General features: G+C 42.7%; 1 long non-coding RNA gene across 1 annotated transcript; it reads right to left on the bottom strand.

Annotated features, from left to right (window-relative positions):
* Positions 1-3,876: 3,876 nt before the first annotated feature.
* LOC122463048 lies at positions 3,877-19,582 on the bottom strand. Its single transcript, XR_006286024.1, has 3 exons — positions 19,107-19,582; positions 12,320-12,341; positions 3,877-3,933 (listed from the first exon to the last, which is right to left on the bottom strand). It is a non-coding gene; the product is annotated as an uncharacterized LOC122463048 (long non-coding RNA).
* Positions 19,583-24,811: the final 5,229 nt, after the last annotated feature.

The following is a 24,811-nucleotide window of genomic DNA, read 5'->3' as shown; positions in this document are numbered from 1 at the left end:
GTCTCTCTTTTATACTTGTTGCATTCAAAGTATACTTATTTATTATTAGTATAATTGATTATACTTGTTGCGTGCAAGTTCTCTGTAGAGTAGTAGGGATGATTGTGAAATCAGAGGTAGCACCACTACTGGTCTAAAACTATTGGCATGGCATAGATACATGACTCACTGTACGCCTCATAGGTTTAATTTGTGAAGTCAAAATGGCTGAGAACTTAAATTGGATGGTAACAGATTGTGAAACCCAGTGATTATTCAGCCTGGTGGTAATCTGAATCAAAAAAGCTCTGTCTCAACCGTGCTTGTGGCTGTTTCCATCACTTCACACTGAGGGCAGGTCTACACTACGGGGTTAAGTCGACATAAGTTAAGCAACTGCAGCTACGTGAATAACGTATCTGGAGTCAACGTAGCTTAGGTCAACTTATTGCAGTGTCTACATCGCGCTGAGTCGATGGGAGAAACTCTCCTGTCAACTTACCTTATGCTTCTCATTCCAGTGGAGTACTGGAGTTGGTTGGTTGATAGGTCAGCGGTCGAATTAGCGGGTCTTCACTAGACCTGTTAAAATCAACCCCTGGTGGATCGGTCGCCACAGCATGAATCCTCGGTAAGTGTAGACACACCCTGACTCTATAGACATTCTAGGCTTTAGAGTGACTATCCTGGAATCTTCTTATCTAGATTATTGTGCTACTCAAACTGGTTGCTGTAGCCACTTCTACTGTATTGGTAAGGCCCTCCCAGTGCAGCAGTCATTAAAACATGCATGATCCCATGCTTTCTCTGCACTATAGAAATGACTCCATTTAAACCGTGGAGCTGGAGCATGTTTCCGGCACAATCGTGGCTAAACCAGGTTGTAGCACAGATTGATTGATTGGCCAGGGTTAGTTGTGCTTAAGTGCTGTAGTCTGGATTGCTACCTGGACTGAAGCTGATTTTAAAATCAAAATCTAGTAATGAGTCGGCCCCAGCCTGCTGACCAGCAAAGCCCTATGAAAAGTAGGGTCAGCCACAATTGTTTTAACCAAGTTCAGGCATAAATGTTAAACCTGGAATTTCTGAACACTGTCACTGATGGCTTCTAAAGGCCTGACGCTGCCTTCAGTGGCATAAGGTTGGAGCCCGATTGCCATTTTCCTCCTAAACAAAACACACATTTGGAGAAGTTCAGCAAAACTCTTCCAATCATTCTTCAACATTTTACTTCTTAGTTTGCATGACTGGAGTTCTTTAAACAAAACAATGATGGATGAAAACTGGAGAACACTAATTGTGCAAGCCAAAGAAGGTTACTGATGGGGTCTTGTGTATATGTGCTGGCCTGAACTCCGCCAAATGGGAATACATGGCACGTCCCTCAAGTTTCCAGTGGATGAGATGATCTCACTCTGTCCTGTTGAACTCACCTCAGATTCTCTCTCTGACACACATTTTTTTTAACCGCTCACTAAATAGGTCTGGAATCATGGCATTGTTTTCCATGTTTGAACCTGCTATCTCTGATCATCCTCCATTTAAGATATTTTTCCATTGGCTGCTCAGCAGATTACTCTTTGTAGCCAAATAGACTCTATTTAATTACACTGAAATGTAACTTTTACCTTTTTGGCCAAATTCCCTTCAAATACAACAACAAAGCATAAGAGTGCTTCTTATGACCATTAGCTTTAGGGGCATAAAGAATTTTTATCAAAAGTTTACGATGGGAATTTCCAATAATATTTCTGCCCCCCCACCCCAGGATATCATAGCCTCGAAGGATTTTAAGGCAGTCTGAGCCTCCTGCACTATTGTAACATTGCAGTTCCATTAGTGCTAGCCCACAGTGATGGCCTGCATTTTTACCATGGGGTTGTCTAGATCTACACTGGATGGTGGGAGATTTCCCTTAAAGTCCTCAACTGTCAGCATAGTCTGAGTGGTTGGAACAACATGGAAGATGGCCAGCCAGACTTCCACAACTGTGGGAAAGAGGGTCACTGATAAACGGGGATATAAATCCTTTAATGGGATTCAGAGATTATAAACACTCTGTAATATCTTGCAGTAATATTAGTACTTTGACTGTACACTGCATTTTAATTTTAGGATAACATGACCTCCCAACATTAGATCATTTAGCATCCCTGCAAGGAAGATATCTTTATTTTATAAGGATGTTAACTGAGCCACAGAGAAGCTAAAGCCAATCTGTTGCAATCTGGATGCATCCAGGCTAAGGCCACATTTAGCATCCTAAATAAGAGTGGCCTGATTTTCAGAGTTAACGAGAGCTGCGGGAGCTATCTCATCAGATAGGCAGCTATATGCTCACCTAACATGAGGCACTGGAATGGCATGTATAAACCCTGCATAGTGATTAACCAGGGATTAACAGGAGCCTGAGCCCAATTAGGTCATTGGGTGCAGGGCCAGCTCCAGGCACCAGCATTCCAAGCAGGTGCTTGGGGCGGCCATTAGGAAGGGGCGGCAGTGTTTCCACAGCAGCGGCAATTAGGCAGCAGCCCCTCAGTCCCGGCGGCAGCTTCTCCCCTTTGCCATCTTGGGGTGGCAAAAACTGTAGAGCTGGCCCAGATTGAGTGGCACCTGGACAGGTATCAGGCATAACTGGTAATCTAACCCAGCTGGGTCTTCATAGAGGCAGGAGTGACCCAGTGGCAGGCAGTGGAAGTGACCCAGAAAGGAGATCCCGATGAGAGGTAGCTGGGAGTTCTCCCTCTTGGGCTAAAGGCTAAGAGAAGGCTGAAGACAGAGCTAGAGGAGCCAGGAAGAAGCCATGCTATGAAATGAGTAAGAACTTTTGCAGACATTAAGCTGAGCCCCAGTGGGAAGCTCTGATGAAGAGGAGGAAAGGGATCTGGAGAGGAAGCTTAGGAAGCTGAGGGTGTCAGTGAAGGCTGCTAGAGGCAGGAAAATCCTGGGTACAGACAAAGGCTAAAAAAGGCAATAAAAGGCAAAGGCTACAGGAGATGGTGATTCTCGCTACAACAGGCCTTGTAGGGGGCTCAATACAGAACTGAGACCTGCCAAGAGGTTGGGAGAGGAGGGGTTCTCACGGTGAGGAACTCAAGACCGGGTTCAGTAAAATACTGGGCAACAGGTACTTGAGTAAGGATTTCTTTGAGTGGTATACACTGAGGTCTGGGGTGAGGACCCATGGGTCTTAGTAACACCCAGAAAAGGGGGCAGAAGAGACTGGAACTTTGGATATTGTTTTATGTGGACTTGGAGTTCCCTGGAAAGGGAGAGACTTTGACATGACTGGGCTGGAGGGTCAAGCTGTGGGAAAAGGCAGACCACCCAGCACCAGAGCTAACGTCAGCAGGGGATGCTAGAGAGGAAAGCTGCTAAGCCACACTCAGCAATGAGAGGGCACACCTGTGCTGAGTCCTCTTCTACAGGCACTTAAGTTTGAAAACTTTTGCCTAAATGACATGCCAGGTCTCATCTATATTATGGGAATCCATCTCACTGGAGGATCCGGTTACAAAAGAATTATGTTGTATGGGACTAAGCATCCTCTGCTCAGGTGGGATTCAGCACTCACAATATTCCTGAGTTGTGTGGCAAACTTGGACTCTGCAGGGCCATCGTGCTATTTAGTAAGACCATTAAGACCCATTTTGGTCCCATCTATACTGGAGAGACCAGACATTGTTTGAACTGCACCTGGCACTATTTTACTGTAATTCAGTAGCTCTCAACCTTTTCTATCTAGCAATATGAGAAGGGTAGGATGGTCACGACTTCCTGACACCCATATGTGATCCCCAGATCGGTAGTCTATGATGCAACTCCAGTGGACTGGTCACAGTGGAGCCAGGACCTAAATCAGTGACAGATTTGGAAAAAATACAACCTAGAAGTTACCTGCTCTGTCCACAATACTCCTTATAAGTAACAGGAAAAGCGAAAGGTTACATTTTGCTACAAAACATAAAATGTATCACTTAGAGTGATCAACAAGATCATTTCTAACTCTATTCAGTGCATTTCAAACATATTTGTGGCAGTTAAGAACTGTAACGTACTTTGACTGTGGTATTTTAAGCTTTAGCTGCCTACTTGTGTGCCATGTACCACACTGTCCCCAGCATAGCTGTTACTGCCAGCCTCTGCTCACTTGTGAGATGGGCACCAAAATGTTTGCAGTTGGCAAGAAGACCACTTGCTCATGTGTGCAATGAAAGGTCTGAGTTCCATGCTAGAGTGCACAGTTGCCAAACATACTGCAGGACACTACACAGTGCCACGTTCCCTGTTGATTCTCTCTCTCACACAGGAATCAGTTGCAGACCAAGACAAAGGATTCACCCATGCTCAATTACAGTAATATCAATACCATAGTCCTATTCCCAGACCAAATAACTCCACACAAACAAGAACCCTACATTCAGAGGGGGTTAAGCTTGAGAGTACATATCAGTAACTAAAGAGTGAAAGTAGTTACAGGGATGCTGTAGTTATCCTAAAACCAAGCATTAAAGACCAAAACCCAGACATATTCAGATAAGAAATGAACAGCTAAGGCACCCGGAACCATCATAATGCTACCCTGTGACGGCATCATGCAGTAACCACAGAATTGTGACTAAAGCATTTAACATTTGTGATCCTAGATTTTAGATTAAACTGATTTTTAAAGACACCCCTGCGCCCCAATCCCCTGTTTGTGGCATTACTGTACAGCAGCTTCCGTGGTGCACCATTGCAGCCCAAAGCAGCCAGAGCACACTAGCCACTTAAATTGGATTTATAGCCACTTTGCCTCACTGGAACACCGAGTGTGACAGCTATCAGCTTGGTCAATGGAAAAGGGACCTTCAGAACTAAAACCATGATCCTCTTCAGCTCAAGCTAAAGAGCCAAGGTGCTCTATTTGGGGCAGTTACAGATTCCCATCCTCTACAGATTGGGCACAGAGAGGATTGGTAACACACACTCACTAGTGAGTTACAGGTGCAAAGCAGGCAGAAAGTGTACTGGTGGATCTGGAATTTATTTTACAATTAACTTCCTGGTTTAGAAGGCTGTGTCAATACCAGTCTGCCTATGTAAAGAGGAGGCAGGGAGAACCTAGTCCCAGAGTCCAAATGTCTCTGTGCTTTAAGGGTTTCCTTTGAATTAGTGTCTCATTTCCTCCAACAGTGCCATGGGGAGCCTTTCACACACTGATGCTCAAGCTAGTATGCAGGCCTGGAATATTTCTTCAAGAGCAGGGACAGCTGGACCAAGTAATCTATCACTGAGATATCTCGCAGTTGTACCACTGACTTTTTACAGCTAACACAACCGTGCATGCAAATTAGCTATAGAAGGAGGGCAATTGGTTGAGTTCTCTGATGTCAGAATGGCCAAATGTAAGTTACTTGAGCCTGTCTAGCTGAATATAATCACAGCAGTTAGATACAACCACCATTAATAAACTTACTTAATTTCTTCAAATATAGCCTAGGCACAAGATTAATTTATTTGAACTAAATGGAAAATTTGAAGTCTGTGTTATTCTGTTTAAGATAATTTGGGACAAAAATTAACATGCTAAATTTTGTAAAGGATCCAGTTAAAATGAACTCCGATGGACTTCCTGTACGTTCTCAGAAAATGCATTCTGTACTCAAAGGGTAAATGTTTACATTTGGTGAGGATACACTGTATTTTTCATACAGAACAAAGAGAGTGAATCCTTCCTTTAAGTGCAAAATGAAACTCAGCCTTAATTATGGAGTCTCAACCAGTGTCTCCATAATATGGTATTTCATGTTAGCTATCCTAGAACTGGCCTCTGTAATCACTGAAATACTACAGTGTGGACACAGTTTTAGCAAACTAACAGTAGGCAAACCCATGCACTGCAATAACTTTGCCTCTTACTAGCCCAACAGCTCTTTGAGATTGAAATGTACCATCCACCAGATTAATTCTGTTTGGTCTGAGAACAAGAGGCTTTGTCTGTTTTGGGTAGGTTTTGAAAGCCATGTTTATAATCCCTGTTGCTCCAACGCGACCACTCCTCTTGTAAACAGAACCATTTCTGGAGGTTCCCCCCCCCCCCCCCCCCCCCCCCCCAAAAGGCAGAAACTTTGAGTCTTGTTTTACATAAAAGGCTTTATCTTATCTGGAGTAACCGGTACAGGATAACCAGGCTTATCTTATCACTACATATTTATGTCAAGGTTTAAAAGGACTTGAGGCTGTTATGCCACATGGAGCAGAATACCTACACTGATAAAGCTGCAGTTCTCTGATCTAAACTACACTTTCCTTCTCCCCCAGATAGATGTGAGAGAGGAGTCAGAAGCATTTCCCCTAACACAGTGGAATCCTGTTCTGGGGTGTCCAGACAAGAGCAGATGGGCAAGGTGCCTAGGTTTTGCGGGATCACCACTGGTTATCTGACAGTCTGAACAAAACTGCAGCAGTCAGAGGCAGACCTGCCCTCAGAGGAAAAAAAAGTCAGAGGGTGACAGGGCCGACAGAGGCCCATCCTGCCTATAATTTATGAGCAGGGGCATGCTAAGTATATTAGGCTCATAGAGATGCTCAGGGATGAATTATGGCTCAGTCACTGAGCTGTAAGCAGCTGTGGCAATGGTAGAGGGAAGGCATTCAGCCTGCCTAAGGCATAACTCCTCCAGGAGCACCTCGGGCAGGAGGGTGGTGTGCACTCAGGAAAAGGCATTTACTACAAAATATATGGCATGAACTCCTCTAGCACTGCCTGACTGTCTTTAGCTGGTGGGTAGGGCAGGGCCCCAAACATAACTCCAGCCAACACTAACATATCATCTTTGGCCTATTAGCCCTGGCCGCATCACCAACAGGCAACCCTCACATTCTGCTTTCTGCCCAAAGAAAACACACAGCCACACTACAGACACATCCTGCACAAGGACATTGGTCAGGAGAGACTCCCTGCACTCTTCTGCACCCTCAGCCACCAAAATTTGGCCTTTAGTTAATAGGTCTAACCTTGCTGGGGCCTTTTCCTATTTATTTCATTTGGAGCAGCCCCGATGTAGAGGGTCCTGCAGAAGTCAGGACTATGGGGAACTGTGGATGCTGCAGAGGCAGCTTGTATGAGTGTTTTATGTAGAGGGATTATCCATCTCCCTCCACACACTCTTGTTGTTCCATGCTTGTGAGATTCTAGGGCTTGATCCTGAGCAATGCAGGCACAGAATGTTGCACGTGTATATACAAGGCAGAAAGTGATAATCAAGATAAGGATTAGCAGGGACCCCAGACCTGCATTAACTAGTAGGCAATGCTTAAATGGGAAACATACTTAAGTGGCTTGTTTTGCATGCTGAGGATTGCACTTAAATCCATTCTCTGCCTCTGCCCCCAACTCTCTTGCTTTCAAGAATGCAAAGTAAGGATGTATGAGATTTACTGCTGCTCAGCACTTAACTTTGCTTGCACCCGTCAGGTAGACTCTAGTCACACTTGTGTAGCCTGCACTAAATGTAGTCTTTGTCCCCCTCTAAACCCAGTAACACTTGCTGAGAACATAGCTGGCAGTCTGGAGGCAGCTAAAAATTCATGGTTGCTCCAGTGGCTAGCTCACACAGGAGATTCATGAATCTCCTACAGATGCTAGCTACAGTTCTTAATTCTTTAATACAGTGGTAGAGTCTCATGCTGAAGGTACCAAGTTCAAATCCTACTGACACCCCAACAGGGGTCACTTATACTTTCACCAAGGAGGGATGTACAGGACCAAGAGGCCTTAAACTCACTCAGAAGAAACTGACTTGGTTTATTCATTCACGGAGAGAATATCAGCACTGGGAAGAAGAATGACTTTTTCCTTTTGCCTGTGTAATATGGATACCTGGGGAAAGGTTGTTAATGGGGAGATCCAGAATGCATTGTGAACACCTTCTGTGCATTATTGTAAATTAATAAACAGTTTGAATCAAGTCTCCAATAGAAACACATGGATCCAAATGAAAGACATGCCAACATGTATAAAATTATATGAGAGAGAGTGTGTCAGGGGCACACTAGATATTTCAAGGGTTTGGATTCAACTAGAACCAATGAGGGGAATTCATTTTTTAAGCAACCATAAACTCTTAGCTGCCTCAGGCTGCCAGCTAATGATCTCGGCAAGTCTTACTGGGTTTAGATTTTAAAAGAAACTCAGACTTAAACAGAGCTTTTGCAGAAATATCACGAGTGACAGCATGTGCTACATTTCCCTTCTGTTCTGAGGCAGTTCATATGCCCAACAGCTACAACCCAGCACAACTCCTCTGTGCAAAATCACAGGGATTTGTACATTTCCCATAGTCAGTTGGAGTGTGCTTCCACACTTTACCAGTCGTGGGGTGGGTTTGTTATTGCCCAACAGTGGTCAGGAAACCAACAGCCCAGCCTAACACATTAGTATTAATTATGCTGAAGTTGTCGGGACACTTACTCCAGTGCAGTGGGCCGATGCAATGGTCTCTGCAACACCTATGTCTCCATTCACACTCCATGTTAAGGGTTTAAGTTATGTAGAGGCCCGTGAGCTGGCCCTCTGCCCTAGAATAAATTGCACCCTTAACCCCCAGCATAATATGAATCACAGCACAACAGCCCCTTTTATTTTGCATTCTGGCCTTTTAAAGGGGGATCTTTCATGCTGGAGAAAGATTTCAGACACACTAGCCTTATACGTAACACTGCATGTGTTCATCCACTGACTTGTCTCCCTCACAGCCCAGAGTGGCTAAGTGTGTTTTACATCATTAGCTATCTTAATGTAAAATCCTACTGAGACGAGATGCAGATACTTTTTATTTCCACATAGCTACTTGAGGTAAACCCCAGGTGGGGCATATAGGGATGCAAGAGGCACTAGCATCATACACACTATTGAGCAATAAGTGAGTTTGATAATGTAACATTTTGTATTTGAATATCATGCAGAAGGGGATCGATTGGGGTAGCTTCTCTGATAACTCAAGCAGAACTGCCCTGACTAGTCAAAGGGCACAAGTATCAATTATCACAACTTAAGACAAGGAGCATACTTAGTATAGGACACCCTTGCATGTTCTGCGTGTGACCCTCAAATCTTGGCACTTCATCTGCTCTGCAATTCCAATTAAAATTTGATTTTATTAATAGATTAATTCAAATGCACTTGTTCTCACTCTCCCCTCCAGTCTCTGTCGACAGTTACTGCAGATACAGCATCCAGCTACCCCTCCTCTTATTGCCCACTTCATAAAATGAAGTGATCCAACAAGTTTGCAACCTAATGGATAGATCGCACAGAATGAGAAAGTGGGCTGTCAGGCAGATTATTGAAATAGCTTCCATTGGCGTGAAAGCAGCGTGGCCATATTATGGCTTGGCAAATTTATTTTATGTAAGCCTTAACTTTCCCCTTTTCACCTTCCATTTTCCTCTGTTGTGAAAGCCTCTTCCCCTCCACCCCCTGCCGCTCTCTGGGCACCAAGAATAAAAGAAAAGTACACTCTGGGGTAGAATGTAGAGGTGTGGAAAGGACTTGTAAAATACAGTGCTTCCTCTCTCACTAGCTGCATGTTCTCCTTAAATTTCAGTGTGGAATACTCCATCCAGATGTAGATGTCATGATGCATATGTTTCAACATGCATCTCCGCCATGCTGCCTTGTGTTGGCAGAGCATGATTCCCAACCACACCGCAGGGGAGAGAGAGAGAGAGACTGAGACTGCTGCTACAGTCTCAGAGACCAGAATTGTTTGTTCTATGTTTTTTATAAACAATAGGTGGCAATTTCACCAATTAAGTGTGCAGGGAAGCAGCATGTTCAGATCAGATGCACACAGCAGATGCCACAGCGTGACTGTGCAACACAGAGATGCTGTGTGCTCTTAACCAAGGCAGAATTTTTTCTTAAGGTAAGATTAGCTCAGATAGCATAAAGCACCATTCCATTTCCAACATCACCCACACTAGGGAAAGCCTATCCATCCCCGCGTTTAAACTATGTCTCCATCCTGCAACATTAATTCTGATGGCCTGCTGCTTTGCAGTATTTTATAGGATAAGCTTACTGTTTTAGCAAGTTTGTGTGGTCAGACATGGACTCTAGGGGCATTCAGATGCCATGATGGATGTTCCAAACACGAATAAATGAGCAATGAGGTTCTGCTGAACCCATGGTTTAAAGATTCTAATTGCCAATGTTCATATTTTAGCTGCATAAATAATAAATGTGGCATATTCCCTATTTTCTTTCACCACTATATTATTAAGACAATAAAGCCATTTCAAAGGTTTGGTTATCATGAGCTAATGGCACCTCTAGGGGATCAGTAACACTCCAGGAGACTTCTTATTCTAAAACAAAAACCCCTCACCACCCGCTGTCATTCTCTATTAGTTAATTTCTGCGAGCGTGTGCGCTCAGAGCTTCCTGCTTCCACATGCCACTTGTAGTGCGGGACAAGTTAAGTGATACAACTGCAGGCATAATTAGGTCATGAGGAGCTTCCTGAAGGACAATTTAAAAGAGAGAACGTGGTCAACAAATACAGCTTGGCTAATGCATGCACCTAGGTAGCAATACCATCTGAACAACGTCTGCAGCTCCTTTCCCTCTGTGGCTTCAAGGCTATCTTTGAAGAGAGCTCCCCTAGAACAGGAAGGAATGGGGAGTGGGCTCTGCCATGCAGAGAGCTGCAAACCCTGCACCTGAAAGGCCTCCATCTCCATACAAACAGCCCAGAGAAACATCATTTACAATAAGGGGAAGGTGACTTTGAAAGAACCGTCAGCCTGCCTGGAAGCATCACTAGATGAGATTTTAAATGCATGTTGACAGAGGAACAGGCTGTGAAGATAGGCTTGCTGCCTGCCACAACAGATGACTTGAGAACATTCTCCATGCGCAACTTCTTTGTGAGGTATCCTCCCCCCTTTGCCAGCTGCCAATCTCAATAATCTTGGCATGACATTATTGGGATGTATGTTTGATTTATTATCCGCTGGGGCATTAAGACAGACCTATTTAACACATCAAAACAGCAGCATTATCAAACAGACCTTCATTTAAGGTGAGCATGCACCGAGGAGAGACTGCCTTATCTTTCATCTCCTGTTTATTTTGGTACTGCAGCAGTGGGTTCTTTAACTAATACTGTCTCTATCAGTTATCAATGCAGTAATGAATGGGGAGGATGCCAAAAGCTGTAGCACAGTTTAATCCAAGCAGTTGGGGTAGCATGGAAGGGGAGCTGTGAGAGTGGGGACCTTTGATGGAAACGCTCTCCTCTCTGTCTGTCTACCAGGAATGCTAAACTGTGACTCTGAATGAAGGAGATTTTCAAGCCCATATCTTACAAATTCTTGTGCAGCATGCAATAGAGTGCACAAGGGGGTTATGCTCCAGCGCAGTATTCGTGGGTGGGTGCAAAAAAAAAAAAAAAAGGTACTAATTAGACATGGTCATCTGCAATGACTATTAATGAATTCCAAGTGTCTTACATTCCTGCTGGGTAAAAATAGAGGGGGAATTTGTGAGGGCCAGAGAATAGAAATATCCCAAGGCAACTTGGGCTGAAACAAGATCATCATGCCAATACGATGCTTAGCTATGCATTCCCATCTTTGGTGTATCTCTCACTTCTAGACTGATCTAAACCCATTGAATCAATGGGTGGCTTTAATGGGCAGTGGATCAAGCCACTACAGATCACCTAGCAGCAGTCTTATTACTATGAGATCTTGTCCCGCTGAGCTGCCAGTCCTCTCCCTCCTCCCCCAGCACTGTGTGTGAAAAAAATACACCCCCACCCCCCGAATGACAAAAAATGTAACGACAAAAAGCACTGGTGTGGACAGCGCTTCATTGGCGGGAGATGCTTTCCCAGCAATGAAGCTACTACCCCCTCATTCGGGTTGGTTTTATTTTGTTTCTGGGACAAAGAGCGGCCACGCAGCACACCTTAAGGTGCACAGTGTAGACGTAGCCCTAGACTTCAGCCCCACCACTTTCTCAAGAGGTGTTGTGCGCTACTAACCACTAGGAAGCTAGGGTTGAAGGGATTTTGTGTAAAATGCAAGAGGATGTCATGGGAACCCCTTTTTGTGCATCTTCAAACACCCATTCCTATCCCCACAGGTTTCATGTACAGATAAGCTCCAGGATACAAAGCTAAATTCACTTAAAGCTCATTTAATCCAATTTTCAATGTGTAATTGTAAGTCACAGAAGTTTTTGCAAAGTTATGCTTCAAAATCAAATCTACTTGCCCTTTCACGGGCATATTCACAGTGCTAGGGGCATGGATTTAACAGCACAAAATTTAACAAATATTCTCCTTACCATGCAGTTGAATCCTGGAGAACTAGGGAGGAGAAAGGAAACAAACAAAAAAAAAATGGAAGAAAAGTAAATATCGTACAGCTCTTCAAACAGGAAAGTGTGACTGTGGGAGTTACCATAAGCTTAACTCCTCTCTCTTGTAAAATGAGAGAGAAAAATCTTTTATCACATAACCACAATTGATAAAAACCATATGGGTTTTTACAGCACTTAAGAACAACATTAATTCAATTTGCTTGGATATGCGCTCATAATCCACATAGAAGAATGTCAGAAGGACTATAAACAAAGGACGTGTTAAAAGGCGAGTAGGTGTCCAACAATGTATCCTGAGGATCAGCATTTGGCTTACTCCTAGTTTTCATGTATGTTCTACCGCAAGGGGTAAACCAGGATAGTGATGAAATTTGCAGATAATACTGAATTGGGACCCTTTGAATACATCAGAGGAATACTACAAAGCAACCGTGAGAGCTGAGAATTATGGGCACAAAACAACAATGAGCTTCAGCATGGAAAAACTGCAAGCTAGTGCATCTCGAGGAAAATTATCCAAAACACAGATGTTCAACTAGAGGGAGAAATCTGGAAGGCAGTAACTAAAGGAGATCGGGGCATGAGTGGACAGCAAATGATACATGAGTCCTCAATGTAATAGGGCCGCTGGAAGGACAAGTACACAGTGTTGGGCTGCATGTTCCTTTTCTATACAGCTTTGGTATGAGCTCTCACTAGTAAACCGTAGCTAGTTCTGGGCACTTTTTTACCAGGATGATATAGATAAACTGGAGGGAGTTCTAAGAAGTGAAACAAAATTATTATGGGGCTGCAAAGATTAGCTCATTGGGGAAAGAGGAAGACAGCAAAGCATAGTGTGTACAATTTGGCTAAGTGAAAACTAAAGGAAGGGGAAGATAGGCCTGTAAATATCTAAAAAAGTTTAACACAGCTCCAAGTGAGAGGCATTATTTTGGGTGCTATAGATTACTTTAATTAGCATAAACCTAGATGCAATTAAAAAAAGGAAACTTCAATTTGAATGGCAGGTACATTGCCTCGCTATGAGCTCTAGAACATTTTTTCAACAGCAGTAGTGAGTCCCAGTGTTTAGGAGTTTTAAAACTGAACTAAAATTAGAACTATGTAATGACATTAACAATCCTGCATTGGAAAGGGCCAATGGACTAGATGGCATAGGTCTAGTTTTATCATTAATCCTAGAAGGCTTTTCAAAATCTGGTCACACTATCTACCCAGGTCACACTATCTACCCAAGACTTACCTGTCTGCCAATTTTTGGGACAGACAGACAAATGCCTGCACCAAGATAAAAGATGTAAGAAATTTAGCGCCTTAAAGGGCCCATTTTTAAAATTAATTTTAACCAAAGCTAATTAACAGATTGACTTATAAATTCTCAACGTTTTTTCCACACTCAAAGAGTCAGTGAATCATATAATCTCAGGGTTGGAAGAGACCTCAGGAGGTCATTGAGTCCAACCCCTGTTCAAAGCAGGACCAACCCCAACTAAATCATCCCAGTGCTGTAATTCTGGAGAACAGATGACCTGTTCTTCACACAAAGTGATTGAATTCCTGACTGTTGCCTCCGTAACTATGCTATGAGCAAAACTCACCTGCCTGCACCACACCTAGCACAGTTTGGACACTAGCACAATGTAAACAAGTTTCATTGTATACAAATGAGTTTTCCTGGCCTGCACCATCTCCACTGCCTGCTGCAGCTCTCCAGCAGTTGGAGGTTTCCATTGCAAGCAGATGTGCCACTCTTCTTACGTTCTTCATTTACTGGAATGTGTGTTATAACTCATTGTTAAGACACATCAGTCCAGTTGTCAGGCTGGAGGCTGCCGCTTTATTTTCCAAAGATCAGTGAAATCCAATTTGAAAAGAAAGGCGAGTTCTGCAGTTGTTAGAGAGGTGTGATAATGAAAGCCACTGGAGAGATCGTTGTGGTTTTTCTTTTCACATTTTATCTATAAAACAGCCAGAGGGCTTACAAAGAGTTTACAAGAGTGCGGGTGGAGGGAGTTGGATTGGGAGGTGGGGGGCTAAGCTTAAAGATAACAGCAGCAATGCACAAACCACTAACTGAAATCTCCAAGCTATCTGCTTGTGCCAACCTTTCTGAGAGAGAATTGTCATTTTCAAGTGCTGCTAAAGAGCAACAGTGCCATCTAGTGCCAAAGGAGCAAACCGAAGCCTTGATCAATCATGCCATGCAACCAGCTCTTCCAGCCTGAGTACAGCTCCATGGTCTTTACTTCACAACTATGTCAACATCTGGCCTCTGAACTAAGCTCTGTTCAAACATCCAAATGAAAATGAGACAGAAGAAACAGCTCAAATCCCATAGTGTAGAGAGGAACCTAATCTCTGGGCTAAAGCCAAGGTTTTAACGCAGTTATGAGGAACATGGTTAGGTACCCATTTACACTATACTATGCTATGCATCCGATGAAGTGAGCTGTAGCTCACGAAAGCTCATGCTCAAATAAACTGGTTAGTCTCTAAGGTGCCACAAGTACTCCTTTTCTTTTTACGAATACAGACTAACACGGCTGTTACTCTGAAACCTGTCATTTACACTACAGTAGCTTACCTGGGTCAGTCAACAACCATGCAGTAGCTTGGTCCCCCTAATTTAGGTATAAATTGTACCTTAGGTACATGCAATATAAGCAACTTTTTGGATCTCACAACTTAAGAATCTCCTCTGACTTCAAAATTCACAAGTTCCTTCTACCACAACAGTACCAGAGGAAGAAGCAAATCTTGCCCTGATTTGTACAAACCACAGCAACACTGACTGAAACATGACATACCCCAGAGTCCCTTCTGGAAGAATCTATCACAAACTCCAGGGACACTAGGCCCTCAGGTAATTTGCTTTGTATGAGCTTTTAAAATAATTACTAATGACCAGCTCCAAAAAAGGTCTGACCTGCTGTTACTGTTCCCCAATTAATTATTAAAAAGGACCTAATATTTATATGGTGCCTTAGAGTTTTATGAACTACCATCTGTACCTACAAGGCTGGCAGCCTATGTGCTGTTACGTCCGATATACTAAGCAAGGTGAATAATTGGGCAAGAGACTTAAGGAATATCTAGGTGCAGCAAGAGTTTTTGATAATCCCCTAAAAAGAAAAGGAGTACTTGTGGCACCTTAGAGATTAACAAATTTATTTGAGCATAAACTTTCGTGAGCTACAGCTCACTTCATCGGATGCATACAGCGGAAAATACAGTGGGAAGATTTATATACACAGAGAACATGAAACAATGGGTGTTACCATACACACTGTAACCAGAGTGATCAGATAAGGTGAGCTATTACCAGCAGGAGAGCAGGGGCAGGAGGGGGAGGGGGGAACCTTTTGTAGTGATAATCAAGATGGGTCATTTCCAGCAGTTGACAAGAACGTCTGAGGAACAGTGTGTGTGTGTGGGATGGGGGGGTGGGGGGGGGGCGAATAAACATGGGGAAATAGTTTTACTTTGTGTAATGACCCATCCACTCCCAGTCTTTATTCAAGCCTAAGTTAATTGTATCCAGTTTGCAAATTAATTCCAATTCAGCAGTCTCTCACTGGAGTCTGTTTTTGAAGTTTTTTTGTTGAAGAATTGCCACTTTTAGGTCTGTAATCGAGTGACCAAAGAGATTGAAGTGTTCTCCAACTGGTTTTTGAATGTTATAATTCTTGACTTCTGATTTGTGTCCATTTACTCTTTTACGTAGAGACTGTCCAGTTTGGCCAATGTACATGGCAGAGGGGCATTGCTGGCACATGATGGCATATATCACATTGGTAGATGTGCAGGTGAACGAGCCTCTGATAGTGTGGCTGATGTGATTAGGCCCTATGATGGTGTCCCCTGAATAGATATGTGGACACAGTTGGCAATGGGCTTTGTTGCAAGGATAGGTTCCTGGGTTAGTGGTTCTGTTGTGTGGTGTGTGGTTGCTGGTGAGTATTTGCTTCAGGTTGCGGGGCTGTCTGTAAGCAAGGACTGGCCTGTCTCCCAAGATCTGTGAGAGTGATGGGTCATCCTTCAGGATAGCTTGTAGATCCTTGATGATGCGTTGGAGAGGTTTTAGTTGGGGGCTGAAGGTGATGGCTAGTGGCGTTCTGTTATTTTCTTTGTTGGGCCTGTCCTATAGTAGGTAACTTCTGGGTAATCCCTTGACATTCTCAGTAAGAATCAGGGTGTTAACCTTACTATGCTGGTCAGATTCCAGATCAGTTAATTCAGCCTGGCTAAATATAATTTGCCTGAGGGAAGAGGGCAAATGGAATTTTGCAAAGCTGAGTTAATTGCTTTCTGCCTACCTGACTAAGTTTCCTTTGTAATTCCCAACTAAATATAGATTTCTGATATTCTGTTCCTGAGAATATTGTATTACATTTAGACTTGGAAAGATTAGATTTTTAGTTATCAGTAATTGTGGTGAAAATCAACATTCATCAATTCACATCAACCAATAAAAAATAGTTCCATTGATAACAGAAATTTACAAATTGGCAAAGTAAGAAAAATGCGGCTTGAGAACTTAGAGTTTGATTTAAAGCTAAAATTGATATATGACAGTCTGTGTTTGTTATAAAACTAACTTTTTGAATCTCAGTATCTACTCATTAAATAATTCTGACCCCTCCATAATTTCCTCAACTGTAAAAATTTAAACTGATAATCTAAAAAGTGCTTAAAACCCATAATTTTGCACAACTGTAAAAATTTAATCTTAACTAATATTGATTTATCTATCACAATGATATAAAAACTGGATTCTGCCAAGCCTAGTTATATCGCTGGGCAGTCTTGAACAGTTGTTACCTTCCTCCCCAGATGTGACAACATTACACTAGTGATGACATGATCCAGATGTATAGATTGTATATGTAAAGGCTTTTGACATAATAGATACTGTAGCTATATAGAAAGACCGATACTAACAAATACTTTTCAAGTCCTTTCAAAGGACTTCCTACCAGTACAAAGTGTACTGAGTACTATTATTTGTATTAAAGTAGCACCTAGAACCGTCAAGTGAGATCAGGAACCCCATTGTGCTTGGCACTGTACATATACTTATCAAGAGACAATCCTTGTTTCAAAGAGTTTACAATCTAATTAGCGAAAGACCAAGTGTGGGAGGGGAAACGGAGGCATAGGCAGGTGAAGTGATTTGCCCAAGGTCTCTCAGCAGTTCAGCTCTCCTGACTCCCACCCTATCTACTACCAGAAAGTCAACGCTACTCCATTTACAATACTTCTTGTCAGTACTCATTGGATTAAACTATATGCTGCTAACATTTTAACAAAAGGGCTCCCAGAAAAGTGTTCCCTTCATAGCTACACAAGCCCATTGATAAACCCCTTGTATCATTGGAGTGTCTGCTTGCAAAAGAAAGATGAGAGATAGGAGGATCTATTCATTTGTTTTCCATTTGAACAAAACCACTTTCTCACAGCTGTAACTGAGGAAGGATGCAACACCACTTGGTAAAGAAACTGATAATAGATGCACTTGCCTGGAAGTGTTAATACTTCATAAAACTATACTGAGCAGAATGAAAATGCAGCATGGTATTTAGCTTGTACCATATGAAGTGTAGATCTTCGCCATCTTTCACAGTGGTCCTTTACGCAAACACCATAGTAATCAGTTTATTCATATTTATAAAGAAAAAACACCCATTTCCCAAGTCTCTAGGTATATTTACATTTAAAATAAAATAAACTGCTGGCAGCAAATCCCAATCTGCAATCTATAGATATCAGACAAACTCAAACAAGAAATATCCACCAATCATAATCAGAAGGCTCTTCCCTGAACCCTCAGTCACCCAAAAACCTGAAATAAACAGATTCTAAAGGTCAGATTCTGACTGTAATGTACTAAACAAGGGGAGTTTACATGTACATCAAGAAGATGATTCAGACATCTATAATTGGAGCTGAAAGAATATCTCAGCTGCAGTTCAGCCCTTAAATCCTGCTGCCTGGCAGGATGGAGTCCATTGAATTAGATTCCCTGTAATAAGCAACATCCTTTTACTAAGACAGGGGCCAGAACATTATCTTAGTCATTAGAGCAACTGTATTCACATATATCCATATCTCTGTGAAATCTATTTGGTGTAGACCTGCTGTGACATAACAGGAGCTGCACCTAATTTTTGGAAAGAGACAGGTTTTAGTTTTAGCATTACTTTCACATCTTGTATAAAAGATTTCAACTTACCTACAAGAGTTTAAGCCCAGACACTATGCTCCACATCATGGGTCAAATTCTTCCCCATGTAACCCCATAGATTTACACCGGGGATGAATTTGGCCCATTAAATTCATGATTCTTGTGGTGAATGCAGAAGGCTTATTGACTAGTGCTGTGCAGAACATAGTAACATTCAGCCAAGCAAACAAGCCAGTGAACATCTGTTCTCTAGTTACCAGTCTCTTCAGCATTTGCCCCATAGAAAATCTCAGCACCTAAACTACTATGGGATATTTCTGCAACTACACAGAAAGCAGAGCCTAAGGCAATGAGAATTTTCTGCAGTAAGAGCATCTCTAAACTGATCATTCATATTCCACAGAAAGCCTATCAGAGGCATTTTATCCACCTGAATGTATCTGAGCCCCTGTCCTCCCCTCCCCTTCCATCTTTTATAACCCATTCCATGGTGTACTGTACTTTCTACAGGGTTAATACAATACATCATCAGTAAACTTTCTATTAACAGTTTAAAAAACTTACTATGTCTCCATAGCATGTGGTTCCTTTGTTCTTTCTGGTGACTGCACATGTAGGAGTATCTCTTCTGCCTTCTTTTTCTACCACTTGGTTATTTTCTTGTATCACTCTTCCATCTTTCCGGCCCTTTCCTTTTCTTTTTCCTCACTGGGATATTTTTAAAATCCAAATCTTTCCCTCCTCTCCTTTCTTCCTCTCTATTTTTCTCACACCATTCACGCTCTCTACCCCTACACACTTATGCAATTGTTCAGACTTTCTTTCCAATGTTTCCCCTAGGGTACGTACCTCCATTCCCTTGACCCATCCCCCATACATGCCCACTCAACCTCATTTGTTCCCTCCAGATATGCACTCAAAGGTGACCACTATGGAAAAGGAAGATTTCTTTTTTCCCTTTCTGGATTTTCAAAGGTTCTCAATACCTGATTCAGAGAAAATACTTGAATCCATATCTCCTATTCCATTTCCTTTTCTGAAGAAGAATTGATTTGGTCTCCACTCTGGGTACACTGAAATTGCATTCAGCTGGCTCTGCTTGATCTAGCTGCAGCCTCGGCAGAACCAGCTTAGTCCAATCAGCTATTTACCAGGGACTCAGTTGGTGGTAGGAAGCTGCTGCAGGGAGGGATGTGATATTGGGCAGTGTCTGCTCAGAAAGTAGAGAGAAAATGAAAACATGAATGTATATATATGCTAGGCTGGACCTTGATGTAAGCAGAGGAGAAAACTGCCTCAGGGAAAGGGTTTTTTATGCTTTTGCCACCCTAGGTTGTAGCATAGCTTGCCTGTAAAGGAGGATTCTCTTTATGGTTTCAGGGAGATGAAGGATTGCTGCATGAAAAGTACAGGAGAATGGCTTACACCATCTATAGTGTTTTGTTCCTGGCACAAAATTCTGTGTTTGTAGGGCCCTTGGCATGATTATTACTGAGATATGGGACAAAATGTGCTTTATGCTGCTGATATACAGGTCATGATGTTAGGTGCTAAATGAATGAGGGATGCGCAGTTCCCTAAAGTTTTGTTGGTGTTTCCTGAACTACTGTGTAAGTTGCTGTGAAACTGAGTTAGAATTTGTGCCTATCCAGCCCCTCTCTGAGAGCAATGTGGGCTGGGAAATGCAGTCCAGTTTAGCAGCCATTTTGATCGGTTCTGTGATGATGCATGAAGAGGAGGCATCTTGGGCTGTAGAACTAGTTTAGTCTAGCTGCTAGTACTCATGTTTGAAGCAGGAAGAAGTGCTAAATAACTGTGTGGATTGGAAAGCCTGCATCCCCCACTTAAAACCATGGTCTATATTATTAATCTACTCTGTATACTTTACAGAAATAAAGTCTGAACTTTTCCAACCAAGCGCACTTGCTGTCACCAGCTTTGCCAAGTAATGCTTGAGTAAGGTTATACAAAAGCCATTTTGCTTAAATGGGGAGAGAAGCCACTTATGTTTGTCCTGGTAGGAAGTATAAGTAACCTCAGCTGTACTAAAATAACAGAATATACATATACTTCATTTAAAAAAAACTGTTAAAGGGACATTAATGTTGCAAAGTCAGGGGTTCAGGTGAGGAACATCCGGAATTAAGGTTGCCCAGGCAACTTTGATTCAGCCCCCTTGTGTGCATACATTATGATAGTCTATCACATACTGTTTTTTTCCATGCCAGGGGCCTGTTATATGCTAATGCCCTAGCTCCCCCCTGAGCCTTGCATTTGAGTTGATGAGCACATATGTTCCAAATGAGCACCGAATGTGATGGGTCAGAAAGAGAGAGACAGACACATACATTAGGTCCTGTATGGTTTTGTAGGTAGTAATGGGCAGCCAGCACAGAGCACAGGTGTAATAAATTTTCCTGGCCTACTTAGGAAACAGGGAGATACATTCTGTATTTGCTGAGCAGGTTTCTAAATGCTAGTAGTTGGTCGCTTATAGCAAAGTGACAGGTTTCAGAGTAGCAGCCGTGTTAGTCTGTATTCGCAAAAAGAAAAGGAGTACTTGTGGCACCTTAGAGACTAACCAATTTATTTGAGCATAAGCTTTCGTGAGCTAAAGCTCACTTCATCGGATGCATTCAGTGGAAAATATTTAGCTCACAAAAGCTTATGCTCAAATAAATTGGCTAGTCTCCAAGGTGCCACAAGTACTCCTTTTCTTATAGCAAAGTGAATCTCAATGGATCTCTCTGTGTATCCTACTTTTACCATTTCTCTAGGTGTGAAAGAATATTCCTGTCATAAGTCCCTGCTAAATTGGAACATTGGCATATTCTACACTGACCGTCAGAGTTCCTGCTCTTCACATGCAGGCCTAAAATTTACCTGGCACCCTTGATCATTTTAAGAGCAGTTACTGTCAAGTATGAGGTTGTCTTTCCCCCCCACCCCAGCTGTGTCACTGACCATAACTGTAAACAAAGAAGGGTCGCTTAACATGATCTTGCCCTGTCTCATGTGACTTAAGAAAAGTAGATACAGTGATCTAAAGTACAAGAGGGAATGAGAATGTGAAAATCCAGATTAAGTTCTGGAGAAAAGATACTCTGCCTTTAAGTGAAAGTGACTTTTTATGTCTGTCTTTCTGCAGATACTATATTAGAGAGGCTGACATAAGATATCCCCAGAGGCCCAAATCCAATTTTAAATCAAACATAAAAGACTATCTTGTGAAGGCCAAGAATGAATTGGTTCTGCCAAAAGAAAAATTAGCACAGACACACAAGTTTATTTCCGGCCAATCTCTTAAAATAACTGCCTTTTTGTTTAATCATCCTGATCTGATTTTTAAGCTTAGTAAGGATTCAGAGCCTGAAATGACCAGTCTGTTCCAGGACCACATCTATCTGTAAACCTGTTGCACACAGTGACTCCTAGCCAGGATTACTTTAGTTAGCATTGAGATGGGTCATTCCTTGACCCCTTTAATTTGTATTCGCTGAGAATACTTTAACCATAGGCGCTGACTTCTGCTCCTGCCGGCGCGTGCTCAACCCCTCTCTTCCCCTGGCCCCACCCCGACTCCACCCCTGCCCCACCCCCATTCCAACCCCTTCCCCAAAGTCCCCGCCCCAAATCTGCCCCCTCCCTGCCCCTATTCTGACTCCTTCCCCAAATCCCCACCCCGGCCCCGCCTCTTTCCCACCTCCTCCCCTGAGTGCACCACGTCCCCGCTCCTCCCCCCTCCCTCGCTCCCAGCACACCGTGAAACAGCTCTTTGGTGGCATGAAATGCTGGGAGGTAGGCAGAGGAGCGGGGATGCGGCACGCTGAGGGGAGGAGGCAGAGGAGGAGGTGAGGCGGGACGGGGCAGGGAGGGAGGGGAGCTTGGCTGCTGGTAGGTCCAGAGCATCCACTAATTTTTCCCCTTGGGTCTCCAGTCCTGGAGCACCCACGGAGTCAGCACTTATGGCTTTAACCCTAATCCAAATACAAAAATGTATAGGCTAAACAATGATGTGTCTCCTGCGTTTCCTTCCATTCTCATCTTTCAGAAACTGCAGCAGTTTTGCTTCTTGGGTATCATGTTACTTCAACACACAAGGAGTTCTCACGCTATAGCTATTGACCACTGGAGAAAGGTCAAGGTTAAGTCTATTATTACACCTCAGCACATACTGCCATAATGGATGATAATGCCATGAGATGACCAACAAAGCTGTCTGTTAAACATATTGATATAATATCATAATCTTCAATGCTTCATACTTCTGGCCTCATCACATTTCAGATTACCTACATTCAACAGACATGTACAAGTAACACATGAAGATGTTGAGTTAGCCTCAGGCGCTTTACTATTACCTAAGCTGCTTTGGTAGCTATTAGTACCAAATTTGGAATTTGGTAGAATTCCAGCAAATTCATTGGCAGGATAAATCTCTGTAAGCTATTTAAAGTGATATAGTGATACATTTTCTGTGGCTTTATAATAATCTTACTCCAAGTCAGCGTCACCAATATCACCAATATATTTCCCGCAGACAAAGGCCAGTTTAAAAACCTCATTCCCTGATTCCTCCTATCTAAATCCTTTTTATTTTCTTAAAGATCCTCTGCTTCCTTTTTAGAGCCATGTAGATGCCCCATCTACTCCCTCCCTGTGTCACTTTACACTCCCACAACCCTGTGCTGTCACCATAATTCTTCTGGGCAAGGAAGAGTGATTGGGACTCCTTTAAAGCTCATCAACAGCTCTCTTTAATGTCAGAGGAAGTGTTGGTGAGAAATGTAGAGCAATCCTTCCCCCCACTATCAGCTGAGTTCCATGGCACTTCTAGCCCTAGTTGTTATTTATGCGAGTGACATTGGTAAGACTATGCTTCACAGATGCAGGACAACACTGAGAGTCACATACTCACCATAACTATGTAGCGTTTCTGACAGATTTCCTTGTGGTAAACACCATACAGAACCCAAATAAATAGGGCACTCAAGCTGTATCACAGCTTCTCCTCCTTCCACTGTCTCAGGAGCTCCCACTAACCTAATATTTTTAAACCATGAGACTGTCCTCAAAGTCAGTGCTTTGATTCCCCACCTCACCCTGTGATGCACTGTACCTCAAAATAGCATTCCAAATCCCCCATATTCACTACTGTTATATGATTCACATGTTTTGTACAAAGTATGCCTTGGAAAATTATAATCTGTTGAGCATCATTGTTCTGTCAAAATGTATGTATCATAATTGTACATGAAGCTGAGATTTTCTTTTATGTTTGTTACTGAAACATGTTGTGTGTCGTGAGTCTGGGAAACGCCCACAGAGCTCTTCAGTAGCAACAAAGGAGTGGCCAACATCCAGCCATCAAAAAAGCAAAGAGAATGTTAGGAATCATTAAGAAAGAGAGAGGTTATAAGACAGAAAATATCATATTGCCTCTATATAAATCCATGGTATGCCCACATCTTGAATGCTGCCTGCAGATGTGGTTGCCCCATCTCAAAAAAGATATATTGGAATTGGAAAAGGTTCAGAAAAGAGAAACAAAAATTATGAGGGGTATGGAATGGCTGCCATATGAGGAGAGATTAATAAGACTGGGACTTTTCAGCTTGGAAAAGAGATGACTAAGGGGAGATATGATTGAGGTCTATAAAATCATGACTGGTGTGGAGAAAGTAAATAAGGAAGTGTTTACTCTTTCTCGTAACACAAGAACTAGGGATCACCAAATGAAATTAATAGGCAGCAGGTTTAAAACAAACAAATGTAAGTATTTTTTCACACAATGCACAGTCAACCTGTGGAACTCCTTGCCAGAGGATGTTGTGAAGGCCAAGACTATAACAAGGTTCAAAAAAGAACTAGATAAGTTCATGGAGGATAGGTCCATCAATGACTATTAGCCAGGATGGTGTCTCTCGCCTCTGTTTGCCAGAAGCTGGGAATGGGCAATAGGGGATGGATCACTTGATGATTACCTGTTCTGTTCATTCCCTCTGGGGCACCTGGCATTGGCCACTGTCGGAAGACAGGATACTGGGCTAGATGAACTGTGGTCTGACCCAGTATGGCCGTTCTTATGGTGGTATTCCACTCCATTACCCACTCAGGCCCCTAGATCGGCGTCCATGACAATAATTTGTTAGATCACTATAGATTAACTCAAACACTAATGGAAGACGAACATCTTCATTGTATTTCCACTAGGCCAGCTGCTCCAGCCCATGCGTGCTCATGGATCTATACCTGCAACTTGGAAAAAG

Source organism: Chelonia mydas, chromosome 15 (assembly GCF_015237465.2).
Source record: "Chelonia mydas isolate rCheMyd1 chromosome 15, rCheMyd1.pri.v2, whole genome shotgun sequence".
Lineage (NCBI taxonomy): Eukaryota > Metazoa > Chordata > Testudines > Cheloniidae > Chelonia > Chelonia mydas.
This window is presented reverse-complemented; position numbering and strand designations above follow the sequence as displayed.